General features: G+C 36.5%; 1 protein-coding gene and 1 long non-coding RNA gene across 4 annotated transcripts in view; one reads left to right on the plus strand and one right to left on the minus strand.

Moving 5' to 3' along the window:
• lhcgr (luteinizing hormone/choriogonadotropin receptor) overlaps positions 1–21,859 on the minus strand; it is a 165,320-nt gene that overhangs the window by 103,621 nt on the left and 39,840 nt on the right. The window lies entirely within an intron of this gene.
• LOC307010696 lies at positions 175–10,982 on the plus strand. The gene is made up of 3 exons (XR_013800244.1): positions 175–269; positions 7,173–7,204; positions 9,873–10,982. It is a non-coding gene; the product is annotated as an uncharacterized lncRNA (long non-coding RNA).

Here is a 21,859-nt window from a genome sequence, read left to right on the forward strand (position 1 = left end):
TCCAGACTGTCGTGAACGCGCTCAGGAGGACCGATTGCCCACAGGTAATAATGTTGTAAATAATGTACATTTTCTTGCATAGATCGTTTCGCTTCATAAGACCTTAATGAATCGTCTGGAGACACGGTATTAATTTTGTTTTGCCTGTATATATTTTTTGACTTTCAAATGTAGGCTTTATTTTATGATTCAGCAAGGACCACGGTTTCACTGAGATGCTGTCCTACTGATGAAGAAGAAAAGTCACCTACATCTTGGATTGCCTGAGGGTGAGTAAATCAACAGCAACTTCTCATGTTTGGGTGAACTATTTATTATAAATAATAATCATCATGACTAAATAAATAGATGGACTTAAAGGATCAGTTCACTTTCAAAAGAAAATTTGCTGATAATTTACTCACCCCGATGTCATCCAAGATGTCCATGTCTTTCTTTCTTCAGACAAAAAGAAATTAAGGTTTTTGAGAAAACATTCCAGGATTTCTCCAGGACTTCAATGGCAACCATCTATCAATGTTCAAGGTACAAAAGTCCGTCTCAATGCAGCTTCAAAGTCTCTACACGATCCCAGTCGAGAAATAAGGGTCTTATCTAGCGAAACGATCTGTCATTTTCACACACACGCAAAATAAATAAATATATATATATATACTTTTTAACCACAAATGCCCATTGTGTGCCATCTCTGAGATGCGCCACGCATTGCGTCATCACGTTGAAAAGGTCACGGGTCACGTCATCTCTTATTTGTCTGTGTACTCCGACATCTTTGTTTTAATTTATTATTATTATTTATTTTGTGACCTTTCCAACGTGATGACGTAATACGTAGCGCATCGCAGAGATGGTACAAGACGGGCATTTGTGGTTAAAAAGTTTTTTTTTTTTTTTTTTAAATGACAGATCGTTTCGCTAGATAAGACCCTTATTTCTCGACTGGGATCGTGTCGAGACTTTGAAGCTGCATTGAGACGGACATTTGAACCTTCTTTGAACATTGGGATAGATGGTTGCCAATCGAAGTCCATTCTGTGTAGAATAATCCTGGAATGTTTTCCTCAAAAACCTTAATTTCATTTCGACTGAAGAAAGAAAGACATGGATATCTTGGATGACGTCGGGGTGAGTAAATTATCAGCAAAACATTTTTTGAAAGTGAACTAATCCTTTAAATTCATTTAAATGCTTGATTGTTATACTATTGCACACTGCTGACCAGTATAACCTGAAACGTTTTGAATAACGTTTCTTCTTTTCCCCACTCAAAACATCAGAATGAATGTCTTGCAACTTTTTGTTTGTTTTGTTTGTTTGTTTTGTTTTTTTGTTAATGCTCTCGGGAAGTACTTGGAGAATAAATTATTTTAAAACTCACATTATGTCACACTTCATTTAATTTGATTGTCAGATAATTCATCTGCACTGTTAGCAGGCGTCTGATCTGTCAAGAGTGATAGAGCTCAATGCAAACAAATGCAAATTCTGTTTGCTTTGACATGTATCCCTGTTTTAAACTCAATTCATCATCATTGCACGGTTCTCAAACGGCACGCTGTGTTCCAGCCGCATTGTTGGTTTCCCCTTACTGTAAAAAAACCACATCTTTCAGGAAATGTACAGACTTCATTGGAATTGCACACACACACACACACACTCACAGGTGCTGTGTGTTACTGGTATTTGACTGCACGCAGATAAATCTTGTACAGAAAAGGGGCTGTACGTTCAGGATATTGTGGTTTAAACCCCAGACAAATGTCTTCCTCTATTGACTCCATTCACATAGAGAATTTCCATCATGCAATCACCTTCACATGTTTATCAGCTCAGCTGGGCGAAACCTTCGTCTTCAGTACATGGTGGCGATTTTTTTTTCTGTCAGGTGTGTCTACAATATAGCCTGATCTGATGGAGACCATGGCAGTAAACAACCACAATATTATTTAAAGAAAGGGTGCATTTAATATAAATAAATGTAGAATTTATTTAGCAGATGCTCTATCAGCATCAGATATCGAACAGCAGCCTTTTATGTAGGACGACTTCATTAATATCATGATATAATGTCAGCAATAAGTAAAAAAAGCAAGCAAAGTATGATGGATTTGTGATGTCATTAGAATTTTTTTTTTTTTAAACCATGAACTGATTAATAGCTAAATAAGTCCAGGAGCTCATTTTTGTTCATTTTAATTTCATGTTGACAGCTTTGTGTTGCATCAAATTTCAGAAGCATTTCAGAAGTAAAATTCTGTCCGTCCATTGACAGGCTATGCAACTACCACTTTGACGCTTCAAAAAGTTCATAAAAAGATCGTCAAGCGGTTTAGTCCAAATTTTATAAAGAGACACAATCAGTTTATATGAACAGATTTAATTTAGGCTTTTATTCACATATAAACTCTCACAAATATGATTTTTTTAAAAGTCAGATTTGCGAGTTATAATCTTGGGGGGAAAAAGTCAGATTATGTATCACAATTCTTCTTCTATTTACAATTACCTTTGTTATTTTTTTATTATTCCATGACAGAAACAAGCTTCCATAACTGTTTCTCTTCTAAACTTGATTTCTTTGGTTTCGGTAACTCTCTAAAATGTGCAATCTGCTAGATAAAAATAAATATGAACCAAAAAAGTACTTGAAAATGATTTTGCTGTTGATGTTACTGAAACATAGAAACTGAAACTTAATTTCAATGTTTTTACTCTCCCTGTTAAGTATTACTTTTATATTTTTAAGAAGATGAGAAAAGGAGACCTGACAGTGTTTAATGTTCAATTATGTTGATTTCAATTTCTCTGGGTTACCATTGTGGTGAAGAGTGAAGATTTTGCTTAGTTTGAGGACTGGTATGTAAAGCCAGCATTTAATACAGCAAGCTTATGTTAGTTATTGTTTGTGAGCTAGCTAAAAGCTTGCAACCTTATAATTCAGTGACATACCTCACAATATGTCTTTTCCGCCCTATTGTGATGTACATCAGAGTGAAACTGCTTCTCAAACAAAAAGAAATGTAGGGCGGGGCTTGATTTTGTCCATATAGGGAATTGATTGGATGGTTGTGGTTTGCTAATGATGGATCTCATGTGAGTGACAGGTTGCCCCGCCCTCGTCATCAGAGAAGAGATGCTGCAAGAGGGAAGGGAAGTTATTTGAATTCAAGATTACGAGGCACATGAATTTAACAAAAAATACGAATGTGCACGGATAAATCATTAAGAATAAATATTGCAATATTTTTTTTTTTCAGGAACCTTAAAAAATCACTGTAAGATTACTCAGTTGGGTGAGTCCCAACCAGGTTAATTTGGGAATATGGGGTTTTGGGAGGAAAAACATGACCATGTTTCATGTGGCGGTCACCGCTCGACGCACACAGGTGTTCGGGGGGGAAGTGGTTATTTCCCCGCCCATGCCGTCATGATGATGTCAGCTGAAATGGGATGTTGTTTCAGTTGTTGACTTTGAAGTTTGATCAAGCGACTGTGATCTGCATGAGGATTGTGGTGAGGGTTGAGGAGGATCTGGTGCGAGAGAGAGATTTTTGCAATAGTTCTGAATGAGATATAAACACACACTGAGCCAAGATGCTCTTCTCTCGGGGCTTTTATCTTGGGATGTGTTTGAAGTGGCAGCACGTGTCGCAGTTTCCATATATGCACTGGAGGAGTTTGCATCAGGCCGCATGCGGGTGGAAAAGCATGTGCTCCATCAGAACACAGTCAGGATGTGGAAATAAATTCATCAAAGCGCATTAAGATTTAAACAGCATTTTGTTTTGTTCCGGCTGTATTCCTTACTGTCATGAGATGACACAGCGTGTGCTTACGACATAAAGAACTGCTGCAGAATTATTTTCGCTGTTTTGTTTGTTGATGCTTGTAAATGACACCCTTCAGCTGTCATACATATTTAACAACATGTTCTAATCTTTCCAATCACCAGCCTACTTGTTTATAAAACATAATGAACAATTCAGGTTTGATAAATGTAGGCCTATATACAGAAAGAGGTTCATTTTTCTGCGCCTGCAGTTAGAAATGGCAGTCACACTTGTTTAGGGTCCAATTCTCACTTAACTAACTATTAACTATGACTTTTGCCTCAATAAACTCCTATTTGCTGCTTATTAATAGTTAGTAAGGTAGTTGTTAAGTTTAGGTATTGGGTGGATGTAGAATAGGGTCATGCAGAATAAGGTAATAATGTGTGAGTTAAGAACTAATAATCAGCCAATATCCTAAATGCATGATAATAAGCAACTAGTTCATTGTGAGAATTGGACCCTAAACTAAAAGTGTTACCGAAATGGCATTGCATCATTTGCATATTGAATCTGATTGGTCAGTTTACAAATCAAATAAGAGTGTTTATCCTTTTAGCTTCCTCAGTGTTCATGCATTTTATCTCAAATTTTCTTTAAACTAAATGAATACCCTAACCCTAAAACCAAAAACGAACAATTATTTAAGTATGCCCCCCATTTAATTTAGGTGACCAATTTGGTTGATCTACATTGTCCTTTAAATAAATAAAAAATACAACAATTAATGAATGAATGTCAGAACCTCGTATTGACCAAAACCAGATTATTGAGATGCACATCTAATAGCAATGCACTCTGAGTCACAGAAGTCGTTTCTAATATTAATCTTAATGGGTGTTTGTTGAACAGGAACACCTTAAAAACAAGTCTATTCAGCCGTGCATCTTCTCCAGCTTATGTTCCTGAACTCTGATGACCCATGCATGTTCTTGGGCACTATTGTTCAGCTGGTAAACAATTAGAGCATGCTGTGCTGTTAAACACTGAGACATTATGAGCTTATTATTATAAAGAGTTTATGTTGACTTGTTGCCAGCGGTTGAATCACCTCGAGATCTGTGTGAGCATCTCTGCCGTGCGATGGAGTTGCATCAGGTTTACAGCAGCCAGTTCACACTTAAGTAGTTGACATGATGCATCGTGATTCGTGCGTGGCTCTGTTAATGCACGGCAGAAGATGAACCAAAAACTGACAGTAGCAGGGCATTGCTGTTCTTCTGTATCTTTTTTAAAATATTAATATGCTTGTGAGTTACAGTATAAAGGAAATATTTAAAGAAAATCAGACAGGCACTTGGGCTTTATTTCATTCTTTATTTACTTTGATATATTACATGTTTTATTTACACAGTTAAAACAAAAACAAAATGGATTCCAAGAAAAAAACTTGAATTAGCCACCTTTAAAAAAAAAGAAAATGATTTAAATAGTATATTTAAATGATTTATATTACCATATAAATCCCAGAATTCATCAAATACATTGCTTATATTTACTGATGTTTGTGATGTTGTTGTTTTCCTTCCAAAATAATGTCACTTCCTGGAGGACGATGCCGTTAAGGAAGTGGCTTTTGTTAAAGGACATTTTTACAAAACAAGATGTAGTTATATTAAGACACAGAGGAAACAACAAGTATAAACCGATTACCAATTTAAACAATATTCCCCAAGAAAAAAGTTTTGTTTGTAACATTGATTAGAGAAAAAAAGGGAAGAAACACCTGTAATATTTCATTAAAAAACAAACATTTTCATGTTAGAAGTGCAGCACGCTTCATCAGAACTGAAAGTAGTGCAATGATTTAAAATGCACCCATGCATTCACTTGTGCTACTGAGAGAAAGGAAAACTATCTTTAAAATATTAAAGACATGATGGGCACATACTGTACACTGCATAGATCATTGTAATAGATTATCTAAAAATAATTAAAGCAAACAAATCCAAATAATGAATCACAAGGAAATGTGAGGTAGGGGAAATTCAGTTTTGTGTGAGGACATTCCATGTTTGTTGTTCATCATGTTTGTATCTTTATGCTTTATGAGAAGTGAAGTAGGTCACAGGTCACTTACAGAAAGTGTTGCACAAGTGAAAAACCTTGCAAATGTGAATAAACTCGACATGAGTGTCACGTAGACATGACGATGGCATCAACTGCAGTGACCTTTCGAGAAAAAGAAACCAAATCAGACATTCATCTGGTCCTAAAACAGAGATAAGTGAGTGGTTTTAGTGGGCATGGAGAGTCATTGTCTTCACAAGGAAAGTGTGACTGAAAGAAAAAGTGGCAGCTCATCATCAGATAAATATGCAGTTGTACTAGTTCTACTAGCTGTACAATATTCATTAGTTAGGGTGGTGATGGACTAACTGTTAAAGCAGACTGATATCCACTTTTGGCTGATTAATATACAGTTAAAGGTTGGGTAGGTCAGAATTGTCTAAAAAAACTTTTATTCAAATTTGTTTAAACTGTCTTTATATACCAATGCATAATTAAAATGCAAGTACTCTGAAATAGAGAGTATAAAAAACTGAGTGACTCTAGTGTATTTAATCTTCAATAAACACAGCTCATTAATTCCATTCACTCCCACCTAAAAACGGGTGCGCGACTGCGCGCACGTGGGCAGAGCCAGTAATAGCGGCGGTAGTCATGGCGACGGAGAGTGACAGTCGCGCAAGCCAATCACTTGTTTCGTCCCGAATGGAATTAATGAGCTGTGTTTTTTGAAGATTAAATACACTATAGTCACTCAATTTTTATACTCTCTTTTTCAAAGTACTTACATTTTAATTATGTATTGGTATATAAAGACAGTTTAAGCCAATTTGAAAAAAAGTTATTTAGACAATTCTTACCTACACAACCTTTAATATACATATTAAGCTACTGACAGCATTTGAAGCATAAATGTCTACACCACACACTCATTTTGACTTTTTTTTACTGCAAAAACTCATACATAAAGGGATAGTTCACTCAAAAATAATAGGCTTATATTCACAATCACACATTTATCAGCAAACATAACAGATACACGCTTGATGAACAAACAAACATGCTTGAGCTTCCGTTTACCAAAATGTGAATGCTGTACGCATTGTTCGCTGATCAATGTTTCTATATGATAGAAGGCCTAAATTCAATCTGTTCATCATATAAAGCGATCGTGTCTCTTCAGGAGACTTGGATTAAACCGCTCAACTCATATGGATTAGTTTAGCCATCTCTTTATGAATGTTTTGAAGCGTCAGCATTTTGGGTGAATACATTTTCAAGACAGAAATCTCTCAGGTTTCATTAAAAATATCTTCATTTGTGTTCCTGCAGATGAACGAAAGTCTCATGGGAACGATGTGAAGGTGAGTAATTGATTTTTCACACTATGTAACCTATCCCTTTAAATTACACCACCTACAATGAGATTAAATGGTCTTGCAATTCAGGGTTTAAAAAGCAGAAATATCTTTGTCTTCCTGAAAGATATGTTATTTGAGCTGTAATGTGTCTTAAATGGTCCTTTTAGTGGTTGGACTGCTGTTAGCTACTCGAGCTGCTAGTCGTGCAGCGCAGATGTCATTCCTGTGGGCAGATTTTACTCCGTGAAAATGTTCTTGTCTTGTTTCCATGTGCATATCATGTGAAAGTGACTCTGGTTTACCAGCTGTAAGAGGTCATGACTGGGTCTGAAATATTTGGAGGAAATATTATCCATAACTTCACTAAGATTATATCACTCTAGTTGAATATACTTTATTGAATATACTTTAATTGTCCCATTTCTGGGTGATTTGACACGGCCAGAACACAACATTGGACTTGCATACCAAAAGACATAGTTACGAAATAAGAAACACCAAAATATATTTGAATGGGGTGGTATAATGCTCTTTTCACAAGATGTAAAATTAGTCTTTGACGTCCACAGAGTGTGTGTGTGTGAAGTTTTAGCTCAAAAGATATTTTTATATAGCATGTTGAAATTGTCACTTTTTGAGGGTGAGCACTACACTAAAAATCACAAAAACACCAGCTGATTAAAAGACACTAAGCAGAAATGAAGGGACAAAATTGAAGTTAAGTAAAAAGAAAAGATGCATCTAATAATTCTGGGGCCACTGTAGGTACGTGGATCTTTTTGATCTTTTCATTTGAATACGAAATGTCAAAAGTCCCCAAAATATCAGGCACCCTGCATTGTGAAGCTGATTTTTTTTTCTCTCTCTCTTTTTCCTTCTGAGCTATCTTTCCTCACACGCTTGCATCTAAAAAAACAAACAAAAAAACACTTTAAGTCACGGAATACAGTGTATGTGTGTTGTTCAAGTCTTGTGTGCTTTTAATGTTGCCCAATTTACTTCCATTGCAAGTGTTTTTTGATCATACACAACATCTGCAAAGTTACAACGCTCAAAGTTCAAAGCAAAGGAAGATATTTGCTTTTAAAGAAATCGTTTTTTAAGGACTACAACAAACGGCTGGTACCATCACCAACCCTAAAATGTCCATAAGCCCCGCCCCCGGGAACACAGTCCATGTTGAGAAGAGGAAGAGTTGTTGTAGTCGAGCACATTTGTGAGTCAGCTTAAACTTTAGCATCCGTCTTTTCACATGCAATAGAAAGTCACTCTGTGTGCATCTCACAACAGTTCCTATACGAGCGATTTATAGATTATCATGACAGAATATGCTAATTGAAGATAGTTAACTCCACATCAGCAACATAAACTCATCAACTAACCATTCAGAGACGTCCTGTTGCTTCTACATGTTGTCTCTTCTTCTTGAGTCTCTCCATCTTTGTCTGACTCCGTTTTAACATTAAAGACAGAACAGTTTCTGACATTTTAGTGCGTCTGTGTGAGGTAATTGCAGCTGCTAACACACACACACACACACACACACACTGTTGAAGCTCCGCCCCCTGTGCCGGGAGCAGCAGCTCATTTGCATTTAAAGGGCCAGACACAAAAACTGTGTTTTTCTCACACCCTCAAAAAGTGACAACTTTAACATAAAAATATCAGTGGGGATATTTTGGGCTAAAACTTCACAGACACACTCTAGGTAGATCAGAGATTTATTTTACATCTTGTGAAAAGGGCATTTTACCACCCCTTTAAAACATAGGGGTGAATCAAAATTACTTTGAGGTAATTGTAACATTATAGAAAGCATTGGTCACATTTATCATCTCTGAATGCCTTTGTATTAGACAAAAAAATACCAGAGCAAGTGGTATTTTAAGAAAGATGGCACAAGTACACTTTACATACACAAAAGCATTCATTCAGTTTTAAAGAGAGAAAAAAAATGGTTTAAATGCTGTATATCTAAACAACATCTGTGTGAACCTACAGGACTGACTTCATACATACACTAAAAATCACAAAAACACCAGCTGATTAAAAGACACTAAGCAGAAATGAAGGGACAAAATTGAAGTTAAGTAAAAAGAAAAGATGCATCTAATAATTCTGGGGCCACTGTACAGTATGTGGATCTTTTTGATCTTTTCATTTGAATACGAAATGTCAAAAGTCCCCAAAATATCAGGCACCCTGCATTGTGAAGCTGATTTTTTTCTCTCTCTCTTTTTCCCTCTGATCTATCTTTCCTCACACGCTTGCATCAAAAAAAAACAAAAAAACAACCTTTAAGTCACGAAGCAGCTGCACTCGCAGGTCTGCTCTGGGATTCATTTAGTTGTGTGATGGAATAAACACACCATATCTCAAAAGTATCTGCCGTTGAAAAAGTCAAACAGAAGCCCTGCAGTACATTGTGCAGTTTTACTTCCTTGTAGAGACAGATGGGACAAATAAAGACTCACACAATACGTCCCATCAGTGTGGTTGTGTTTACCGTAGCGCAGGACTTTAACTCTGACCGGGGACTTCTCATGGTAAAGTGTTAGTGGGAAGAGAAACTGAGTGCTGCTGGTAATCTAGACCAAAAGCAAATAAATACATCCAGCCCTCTACTTTATTGCCTTCCCTTTTTTTCTCTCTCTCTCCGTCTTTCTCTCAGCATGCAGCTGTTTCCAGGAAGGGGGGTTTGGGGCAGCAGTGACTCTTTCTGAGCTGAGTGTGTCTCTATACAGGGCAAGGAGGACAAACACATGAGCTGGCCACCAGAGTCATGGAAAATGTGTGTCAACCAATTCCTTCAGAAGAGTAAACACCCAGCTTTGATGATCACCATTATTGGACTTTACTCTGAAAATCTTGATTTGCGAGATGCCACCTGTAGGAGCTTCTGCTGCGAGTGTTACAGAGGATTAGTTCACCCAAAAATGCATGACTTTAGATTTAGATTTCACAATGCTTTTTTCAGCTTGAAACCCCCTTGTCTTTCACATTGCATGTCAAAAAAAAAAAGTGTGAACATTCAGTTTCCTTTCTCTGTTGAACAGGGTAAAAGATTTAAACTTTGGTTGTATTGTAAGTTTTCTCATTTATCAATTTAATATGCTCTCATTTGCATACATTTGATGAACAGAAAACTGATCATTTGATAAAGCCAGATTCAAAATTGTTGATATATTAGAGTTTTACAGAGGGGATATTAGATATCTCTTTTTATTACTTCATTAATAAAAAAAAAAATCAACAGCCAGGGGGGACAAAATCATGTTTTCAGGATTAAAATGCTGTTAAAAATATAGATATCAGAATATAGATTGGTGTTAAACTGTAAAGTGTGGTGTTGAAGTTGAGATATCTGACTCATTTAGCAAAACAGCCTTTAAAGATATGTATTGTAATTGAAACCTACAGATGTAAATAGATAACGTGCAATATAATAAACGCTTAAAATGGCATTTTGAACGTTTACTGAAATGAAAACATTCAAAATGAAAAGCCAAATACCGGTAGCCCAAAATGTATTTTGGTATTTTGTTGTCAAAATATGAAGGCATTTAGAGATTTTAAATGTGACCAACATTTGCTATAATGTCATAATTACCTCAAAATAATTTTGTATTTAAAATATAAGCAAAAAAACAACACTTGCAATGGAAGTAAATTGGGCAACATAAATCTTAAAATGCACACTTTAAAAGTATAGCCACAAGACTTGCATGAAAAAAAAAAAGGTTTTCCCTATAGTATCTTGCCTTGAGAATAAAGAGAATAAACACACTCAAAAAAATGCTGGGTTGTTTCAACCCAATTTTGGGTCAAATATGGACAAACCCAGCCATTGGGTTAAATTTTTCAATTACATTTTAACCCAACATTTGGGTTTGTCCATATTTTACCCAAAAATGGGTTGAAACAACCCATCATTTTTTAGAGTGCAAGTTTGCAATGAGTATCTGTTGACATACTTTTCATTTTTGGCCGAACTAACCCTTTAATAACACGTGCTGACCAAACACTAACTGTGTAACCTCATAAAAGTTCAGGAAGTTGTCCAAAGGCATCCCCTTTTTTTTTTTTTCGATCCCAAGTTTTCCAGCTGTATCCTCCATGGGTAAACACCATCCTAACCCATTCCTCAGCCCGGCACGTTTAGCTCCTGCCACACCTGCGGTCCGGCCCCTCAACCTCCAGGAGATCTGTGTACTTTCCAGGGCGAGTTAGTCATCCTATAGGCCCTTTCACCCGCTCGAGCTCAATCCCTCCTGAAAAATCCCCTTCAGGAAGTAGCAACACAGGCCCGAGGACATTTACACAACACCATCTTCTTTACCATTTACTGCCAACATTTACAGGAGCGTGAGCAGAGAAGGTTTCTCCCTAGCATCTAAAAGGTGTTGTTTACACACGCTTGCTATGCTGCCTTTCGCTTGTACTAAACATCAACTGTTTTTAAGTTACACAGAAATGCAAATTCAATTGAAATTTTTTTCAAGAGAAATCATAACGGGTTACCTTGAAATCACTTTCACTGTTCTGCTTTACAGATTTGCTGTAGAAAACGTATCAAAACATATCAACAATTTTTGCACCAAAATGCAACCACACAAAAATCACCACAACAAAAATGCACATTAAAAAAATCTACATATGAAGTAAAATATTAGTAAAAAGTTTATACATCTAAGTGCTATAAAACATTAATTCTATTCAACTGAATTTTCAATAGAATTAAAGGTAGGGTATAGCAAATGAGATTTGAAAGCATAAGATCCCACCCTCCCTTCACAGCGTCTCCAAAGCCACGCCTCCTTCAAAACACATGAACGCGTAAAACGTCACGAGAGACGGCGTTACATTACCTCATGTCTCAAAGCACATAACGTTAATAATACTGAACATAAACAAAGCCCTTTTAGGCAAGTCGTGCCACTCGGCCGCCATCTTGGCAACGCCTCCGGGCAGCTATTTCGGACTAACAAGACCAGGCTCCTATCTACATGAATGGGCAGAGAGTCAGAACTGCACTATCTCTGGTCACCGGGACATAAAAACTGCATGTATAGAAACAGCAGATAAAAATCGCTGAAAAATCTTGATGACTTTGCCCCAAAATAAGTTTTAAAACGCATTTTTCCTCACAGGTTATACTTATACTACGCATGCGCAAGGGTTCACGACACCAACAGGCAAAACCTTGACTTCAGTGGAACCAGACGATAGGCTTAAATGTTTCCCGGCTTGACTGTTAAAAGCAGATGATTGGCTTTCCAGCGGGAGGGGCGGGACATGTGCATACAACCGCCATCTTTGCCGTTACGGGTTTTCCTTATATAGTTGTATTGAGGATTGAGGAAGTGGCATGTCTCTTATATAAATTGTCTCTGAAATAAACAACTGACAGAGCTCTTGTGCCACCTGACTGCTGCAGATTAATTTCACCGTTGATATTGTTGACATAACATCACGGGCTGCCATCTCGTAATTACGGTTATGATGTGAGGCAGCAAAAGCTGGTTGTTTTGGTTCAGGAGGAACTGTAAAAGTTCTGATGTTTGCGGCTCTCGGTGACTGACGTCTGTCTAAGGGCTCGTTCACACAACACGTTTTTGCTTTGAAAAACGTGAGACGGGCAATGAAATGGGGAAAATTCAACGATTTTTAAAAGTTGAATTGATTTTTAACTTGAGAACGACAAGTCATGCGCGAGACGCTGCAAAAAATGCAAGACACGAGCGCAACGGTTATACACATCCGTCTAGCTCTTGTTTACATAGAAAAACAATGGAAAAGTTGTGCATTGGAATGAAAAAAATGTGTTCTGAGCTAATGACACTTATTTATTATTATTTGTTTTAAATCAAGTACATTAGGTTGTTGTGAGTATGTGTTATGTTTGATCCATTTCAGGGTTTTATTCTACAATATCCTGCCTTGTCAAACTTTACAGCTGCAATCCGGCACTTTTTTGGGTTTAAAAATATCAAAAAAGACATTTAAAAAAAAAAACTTAACCAGCCAGTGTTCAAAACGATCTGCTTGCCTTACTTCGATTCAAAACGGTAAGCTTGTAATAATGATTTTAATTCATACTGGTAGATTTCCGCGGGAATTTCGATCATGTCTTTGCGTCATTACGTCACTTCTGTACACATAGAGAAGGAGTCCCGGCTAGTCGGCTATATAGCGTGTGTGGATGATGGAGGTGGAGATTTAGCTTAGCACTTGGTATGGCGGATCCCGAAAGTTTAAAGCGACAATCACCAGTGACAACTGGAGATTCACCAGTTGTAAAACCCAAAAGACTTCGGACTTCAGAGTGGCTACAGAAAAAAAAGAGAATGCAACCGAGCCCATGCTAAAACAAGTACAGTATCCACAGCGACAGGGCAGCGACAGGTTCTCCTCAATACATTGTGTTCATCCGCGCTGTTTCATGCCGATTTACTACCCACGCACAGTTAATAATTCCACGAATAACTGCAATTGCAGATTCCGAACAGAGATGGCGACAAAGAGGAAAAATGACGGACTGCAGCTTTAAATAAAACTAAACTAAACGGCCACATAACCTTACGGAAAGCACTGATGACGTGTGATGTCTGCGCGAGCAGTTGCGTATTAAATACATATGTTGACTGGCAGGTAAGGCATCGTATCCGAATAAAATAATTGGACAAAAAGTTTTTGATCCCGAGATTTCCACAGGAGATATATGTACATTTATCTTTAGACCACTTCTATTATTGATTGCTAGCAGAATGTGAAGAGTTTCAACTAGTATAACAAAAAGTGTTAAACAATTTTTTTTTTAAATTGCCTACCCTACCTTTAATTATCTTAGGAGAAAATGTAACATAGCTTGAAATTGCTTTTAGTAGGCATTTATCAAGCAAATATGTATAAAAATGCAAGCATTAAAATGAATTCCCAAATTTCAATGTGCTATTTTTAATTTATTTCAAATTAATTTTAACATTATTCCTTTGTTTCATTGTATCTACTTCACTTATTTATTGTATTGTCTTTTTCTGAACTAGATGTTTTGTAGACATACTGCGGAATATTTAACTGTAAAAAAGCTCTGAATAAACCATCAGAACAAACAGAAGAAACTGCAGCTCATGTAAATACAGGGATTGCGCGGCTCACGCGCCGGTGAGTCATGAGGTGTGGCTGAGCTGGGTTATTTTAAGCAGGTATAAAGAGAGCTCAGGTGAAACTCGCGCTCGGAGAGGAAGAAACTCCATCAAATCTTCGTCTCCCTTTCTGATAGAGAGAGAACCGTGTCCCTGTACTGACCTGCCTTCACTCACATTACAACTCAAATCTTCCTCTTTCCTGCACATGAAACTGCCTGCTATAAACAAACACGGCTTTTCATTTCTCACTGTTTATCATGAAGGTCTGTACAGTGACCCAAAAAAGTATTAGGACACTTATGTCACACTTAAATGGCTTTCTAATTCTAAGATCTAAAAAAAAAAGAAAAAGATACACTGTTTAAAGGGGTGGTATAATGCCCTTTTCACAAGATGTAAAATAAGCCTCTGATGTCCCCAGAGAGTGTGTGAGAAGTTTTAGCTCAAAATACCCACAGATATTTTTATATATCATGTTAAAGTTGGCACTTTTTGAGGGTGAGCAAAACGCACCGTTTTTGTGTCTGTCTCTTTAAATGCAAATGAGCTGCTGCTCCCGGCACAAGGGGCGGAGCTTCAAGAGATCGTGTCCTTTTACCTCACACACACATGCCCTGAAATTGTCAATGTTTATGTTCAAACCGGAGTCACACAAAGATGGAGAGACTCAAGATGAAGTGACAACATGTACACTCTAAAAAATGCTGGGTTGTTTCAACCCAATTTTGGGTAAAATATGGACAAACCCAAACGTTGGGTTAAAAATGTAATGTAAAAATTTAACCCAACGGCTGGGTTTGTCCATATTTTACCCAAAATGGGGTTGAAACAACCCAGCATTTTTTAGAGTGATAAAGCAACAGGACATTTCTGAATGGTTAGTTGATGAATTTATGTAGTTTATGTGGAGTTAACTATCTTCTAGTCATTGATTAACATATTCTGTCATGTCATCTATAAATCGCATTCTCGGGGGCGGGGTTTATGTAAATTTTAGACTTAGTGATGTCACTAACCCGGGAGGAATGTCGTGTAGTTCCTACCAGCCGTTTGTTGTAGTTCTTAAAAAACGATTTCTTTAAAAGCTCATTTCTTCCCTTGCTTTGAATTTTGAGTGTTGTAACTTTCCAGATGTTGTTTATGATCAAACAGCAACATTACACACTAACTAAAGTTAGAAAAGTGAAATCATAATCAACCACCCCTTTAAAATGAAGACCAAAAAATGCAATGAAGTTAAGTGCCATACTGCAGTTATTTTGGTCTTTAATCTTGAATTAACCACAACATTTTCAACGTTAAGATCATAAACCGCTGGTTTGAGGAATTCATCACTGCAGAAGGTGAATGCATGCTAACATATTATTATGCTACATTATGGCTGGGTCAGTATAAAGTAAAACTATCAGCGTCCTGAGCATGAATCATCATAATCTGTTAGCCGGTTGATTTCACAGGATCCGCCACGATTCAACACTGTGACATTTCGCTTCTCTGCAAAAATATTGCAATCGTAAAATGCATAAATATAATGCAACATATAAATATAGTGTGAAGGATAAAAAAAGCAGTGTGACCTCATCATATTAGCCGTTGGGTTACATTTTGCAATTGCAATTTTAACCCAATAGTTGAGTTGTCCATATTTGACCCAAATTTGGGTTAAAACATGCAATTTTTTTAGAGCGCAGGTAAAGCTTGTTGCTTTTGCACTGTACGTTACTTTGGGGCAATTTTTTTTATAACTTTCTGGAAATAAATCAGTGATACCAAGCTGATAGTTGAAGTGAGAGTGCAGCTGGTGCTGATCTGAGATTGTGTTGTTGTTTCACGACCCGCCGGGTCTTAGGAAAGCAATGGTCTGATGTATCTGATAATGGCAGACAAAAAACCCATCGCAACCAGTCAGGAAGAAAACAGAGACTGTCTGTACATCACGCACTGTTTGTCCAAACCAGCATCAGAAACCCTTAGCTTCCTCGACGGAGCCTGCATCGCCACAACCCGAGCGTTCCTCCTGCAGGCCTGAGTCTCGACACAATCTCCGGGCCTGCGGATGAGACGCAGCACAACACAAGTACAGCGAAACCCCACCGGTGCAATCAGGCCGCGAGCACTAATGTGAAAAAAATCGAATAACATGATAGAGATGGGTTGTTTCAACTCAATTTTGGGTCAAATATGGACAAACCCAAACGTTGGGTTAAAAATGTAATTTAAAAATGTAACACAACGGCTGGGTTTGTCCATATTTGACCCAAAATTGGGTTGAAACAACCCAGCGTTTTTTGGAGTGCATACGCCAGAAGAACATTTATGTATTACTTAATCAATGTATTTCTATATTCACAAGCCAAAATGTTACTTAATGTAGGTCAATGCAATTCTTTTTATAACTTAATTTCACCATAAACAAAAGCTAAATTAGCTATAAAATGAAAGTAGAATTTTAATTTAAGATAAAACAACAATATTTGTTAGTCAATGTTTTTTTAGTAAGTCTTCTATAAATGAAGACGACTTCAAAAGGCCATGATGTTAATTGTCTTTTTAAAATATGCATCATATTTTCTGTTATGTACAGTACTAACAATAATAAAACATTGGAAAAATTAATAAAACCCACAATAATTTATGCAGCCAATATGTGGTAAATAAAATAAACATTAACTGAAATACAAGAAAGTAAAACCTTTTTTTCCCCAGCTAGTTGCAAAAGCAACTTTTTTCATTTTAGTTTAGTTTAACTTGATGCAAATAAACTAAAAGTGAAATAAAAATGATTAAAAACGACAGCCATTTAGACTAAACAAAAACACAAAATTTACTAAAACTAACTAAAATTTAATAACTATAACTGCATCTCAATGATAGTAAAATAACACTGGTGTCAAGCGAAAATAATATTTAAAACAAAAGAAGTTTCTTTTATTTGTGTCTATGGGGAGCGTTATTTGAATAAAACAGGCCAATATAAAAATACTTTTTTTTTTTTCAGCCAATCAGATTTCTGTGACTTTTTGTTTGACACAAATGTTGTTTTAGGACCAACAAAAAGATGTTGATCGAAGAACTCGTCCTGCTTGGAGGAAGCGCGGGGAGAGTAGCTTCACCGGCAATAAAAATGCCAACTGCTATGAAATGAAGTGGTTTAAATGTGGATCATTTAGTCTTGGGTGAATTCCAATTGGAGAAATGAGGCATTAAAAGCTTGGCAAATGTAAGTATAGTTTGAGATGTTTATAAGATGTCTCCTGAAACACAGAGAAAAGCAGAAGCTGCTATTTAGGAGAGTCATTTGAGATATTAACATGTTCTCCTTTGTAATTTTCCTTTCATGTGGCTTGATATTTGACTTCATATTGAAGTGTCGACCTTTTGATTGAGATCTCGGAGACGCGTGAGATTGCTGGAGCTTTTTTTGCATGAGAAAGAAAAAGGGCAAGTGTGTCGCTCTCTGTTTTAATGCTTAGGAGAAACACTTGAGATGTTAAAGAGATCTCATTCGTGATTGTTCTGTCCTGTCAGACAGCAGGGTGATGCTTCTTAATACCAGGTAATACTTAAATATTTTCAGAAATATAAGATGGGGATCATCTATTAAGAGATTGAAAAACAGCTCAGCAAAATCTTGAATTGAATACAAAAAAAAAAAAAGGCAGGAAACCAATGAAGAGAAGCTAAAATTGGCCATGAAGATTGGGGAAGTACGAGGTATAAAAATAAAAGTGAATTCAAAATATTAATAAAACTACTCTCTAAAAAAATGTTGGGTTGTTTCAACCCATATTTAGGTCAAATATGGACAAACCTAACCGTTGGGTTTAAAACTGTAATTAAAACATTTAAACCAACAGATGGGTTTAAAAAAATAAAATACATTTTTTTAAACCAATGGTTAGGTTTGTCCATATTTGACCCAAACATGGGTTGAAACAACCCAGCATAATAAATAAAATAGCATCATCTTACACTATAAAAAAAATGCTGTGGTTGTTTCAACCCAATTTTGGGCCAAATATGGACAAACCCAAACGTTGGGTTAAAAATGTAATTTAAAAAGTTAACCCAACGGCTGGGTTTGTCCATATTTGACCCAATATTGGGTTGAAATAACCCCAGCATTTTTTTAAAGTGTAAGATTATCCTTTTTTTATTTATTATGCTGGGTTGTTTCAACCCAATTTTGGGTCAAATATGGACAAACCCAAACGTTGGGTTAAAAATGTAATTTAAAAAGTTAACTCAACGGCTGGGTTTGTCCATTTTTGACCCAAAATTGGGTTGAAACAACCCCAGCATTTTTTAGAGTGTAAGATGATCCTATTTTATGTATTATGCTGGGTTGTTTCAACCCAATTTTGGGTCAAATATGGACAAACCCAAACGTTGGGTTAAAAATGTAATTTAAAAAGTTAACCCAACGGCTGGGTTTGTCCATATTTGACCCAAAATTGGGTTGAAACAACCCAGCATTTTTTAGAGTGCTCATCCTATCAAAGTGTCAAACTTTTGATTGAGATCTCTTCTGAAACTTTAGACACATGTGAGATTACTGGGCTTTTTTCTTCCTCAGAAAGGGGCAGAGTGTCCAGAACGCCTATAGGAGAAACACTTGAGACGTTAAAGAGATCTCATTTGTGATGTCCTGTCCTGTGGGGCAGCATGAGGGTGATGTTTTGGCAGAAGTTAAACGTGCTCGATACGACTTCTACAGTCCCGAAGGCGACACGTTTTCTGCGTGTTGGTCTAATCTCAGCGAAGCAGCTCCTGATGCCACGGCTCGTGTTTACACAGCTCTGGACAAAGACGTGGAGCTGTGAGAGTTACGGTGAGGAGACATGTCAGGGCGAGTCCCTCGTCTGAAACACAGGAGCCTTTGGCCCGCGGCACACACAGGCCCCAGACAACAAACTCCTCTCTCACTGCGTTTGTGTCAGGACTACACGAGAATAAACAAAAGGCAGACTGCCGTCTCATGATAATGACCACACCTCAGACTAATAAAAGCCCACAACTGCACAGGGGTAATTGGGGTGATTATAACCTTATGTGCGACCGCTGATATCAGTTAGTCAGGTACTGTACGGTCCCACTGGCGGATTAAGCAGAAACACAAACAAACGGTCCCTCGTGCAAGCATAGTTTTGCACCAGCGTGTAAATACCCCTCTGTGACTTAACGTTTTCATTATGACGATGCATTCAAATGGCTTTCCTTTGTGTAAACTGGAACCTGGAAGTAGAGCGGTGACAGAAATTCACTTTATTACAGAATTGATTCTGTAATCTGATCAATATCGGCTGTTGCATGCCGTATACAATCAGATCAATACTGAAACTGTATTTATGAGTTCATTAAAAACACTCATGTTACAGCAAGTAAATACAGATTTCGTGTCTGCAACAACAAAAAAACATAACTACTGTTCAAAAATTTGGGTTCAGTACGATTTATTTTAAAATAAATTAATTTTAGTTAGCAAGGGTGCATTACATTTATCAAAAAGTGACAGTATATATTTCGATTTCAAATAAATGCTGTTCTTTTGAACTTTCTGTTCATTAAATAATCCTAAAAAAAATGTTTTATCACGGTTTCCACAAAATTATGAAGCAGCACTTACTGTTTTCAACATTGATAACTTCTTACGCAGCAAATTCTGAAGGATCGTGTGACTAAAGACTGGAGTAATGATGCTGAAAATTCAGCTTTGCATCACAGGAATAAATTAAATGTTAAGACATATTCAAATAGAAAACAGTTATTTTAAATTGTAATAATATTTCACAATTTCTCAGTTTTTACAGTATTTTTGATCAAATACATGCAGCCTTGGTGAGCAGAAGAATCTTCTTTCAAAAACATAAAAAAATCTCACCAACCCAAATAAAAACTGACCAAAATTTTGAACGATATATGTACCTAGAATTAAATATGATAAAATATAACAATGTTATGTGAACATAAAAACGGATAAATTTACAACAAAGGATCTTTTTGTCCCTGTATTTGAAATATCTGTGGCAACTTTGTCCCTTTCAGTGCATGTGTGCATCTCGCCCTGGCTGAATACGTGAGCTGGAGGCAGTGAGGTGTTAAATACGGGGCATTTGATGGTCTGTCAGCTCCAGGCGCCGACGCTTGACTTACAGGACGGTATCCGGACGGCCGTGAGTCACACAGCCTTTGTGAAGTGACTCCCGGTGGCTTGTAAACAGATATTCATCATATCTGTGTCACACATGCTCCGGCTCCAACACGTCTGTCAAGCTCTTTTATGCCTCTCGTCTTCTCACCGTTCGGCTGACCTTGACTTGCCTCTCGCTAGATAAGATAATGCTTATGTGTGTGTCTGTCTTACTTTTATGTGACGGTGCTAAAATGTGCCTGGAACATATGAAAAAAAAAAAATTGGCAAAAAGATTTACAGTAGCAGCATGTGAAAAAAAAAAGAAGAAGCTGGGAACACTTGGTAGGCAACGACGTGTAATGCGACGACTTCCTGTATTTTTTCGCTGACTCATTACAGAGGGTGTTGGTCAGGAAGACACAAGAGAGACGAAATCTCCTGTGAACCAGGAGCTTATGATCCATCTGCTTTCTTTTTCAGTCGATAAATTCATTTGATAAGTTGCATAAAAGTTCTTTGTGAAAAGGCTTGGGTTTTCTTTGTCTAATAAAGCAGATAAGACAAAAAAAAAAGACTTATAAATTGCAGTCATACTCATTCCAGTCATTTAATTCACTCAAATTGTTATGCTGATAATATAATTTTTAGTAAAGTATTTTATTAGAAAGATGCACTTATATGCATTATTGATGCATTACTTAGATGCATTATTGTGAATTTAACTAGTCTAATTTTTTTTTAATGTTTTGTTTACGACTAATTATTTATTTTTTTAGATACTCAGTGGCAAGTATGCATAAAAATATTTATGAGAAGGATAGTAAAACATTAAATATAATCTCTGGGAGATACTGACAATATTTCCAGGGCCAAATAAGACAAGAAAAATAAGAAGAAATTCATTAAAGTCATTCATTTTCGATCAATCTGTTATGCTGATAATATAATATGTAATAAAAAAAAGTATTTAATTAGAAAGATGCACTTATACACGTACATTATTGTGAATTTAAGTCTATAAAAATATTGAAATGTTTTGTTTACCGACTAACTATTATTTTTTAGATAGTGTTAAGTATGCATAAAAATATTTATGAGAAAGGTATTAAAACATTAAATATAATCTCTGGGGGAAACTGACAATATTTCCAGGGCCAAATAAGACAAGAAAAATATGAAGAAATTCATTAAAGTCATTAATTTTCGATCAATCTGTTATGCTGATAATATAATATGTAATGAAAAAAAGTTTTTAATTAGAAAGATGCACTTATACACGTACATTATTGTGAATTTAACTGGTCAATAAAAATATTGAAATGTTTTGTTCTAGTTTAGTGATCTAGTCAGTGGCATGTATACACAAAAATATGAATG

Source organism: Phoxinus phoxinus, assembly GCF_949152265.1.
Source record: "Phoxinus phoxinus genome assembly, chromosome: 14".
In the NCBI taxonomy this organism is placed as follows: Eukaryota; Metazoa; Chordata; class Actinopteri; order Cypriniformes; family Leuciscidae; genus Phoxinus; species Phoxinus phoxinus.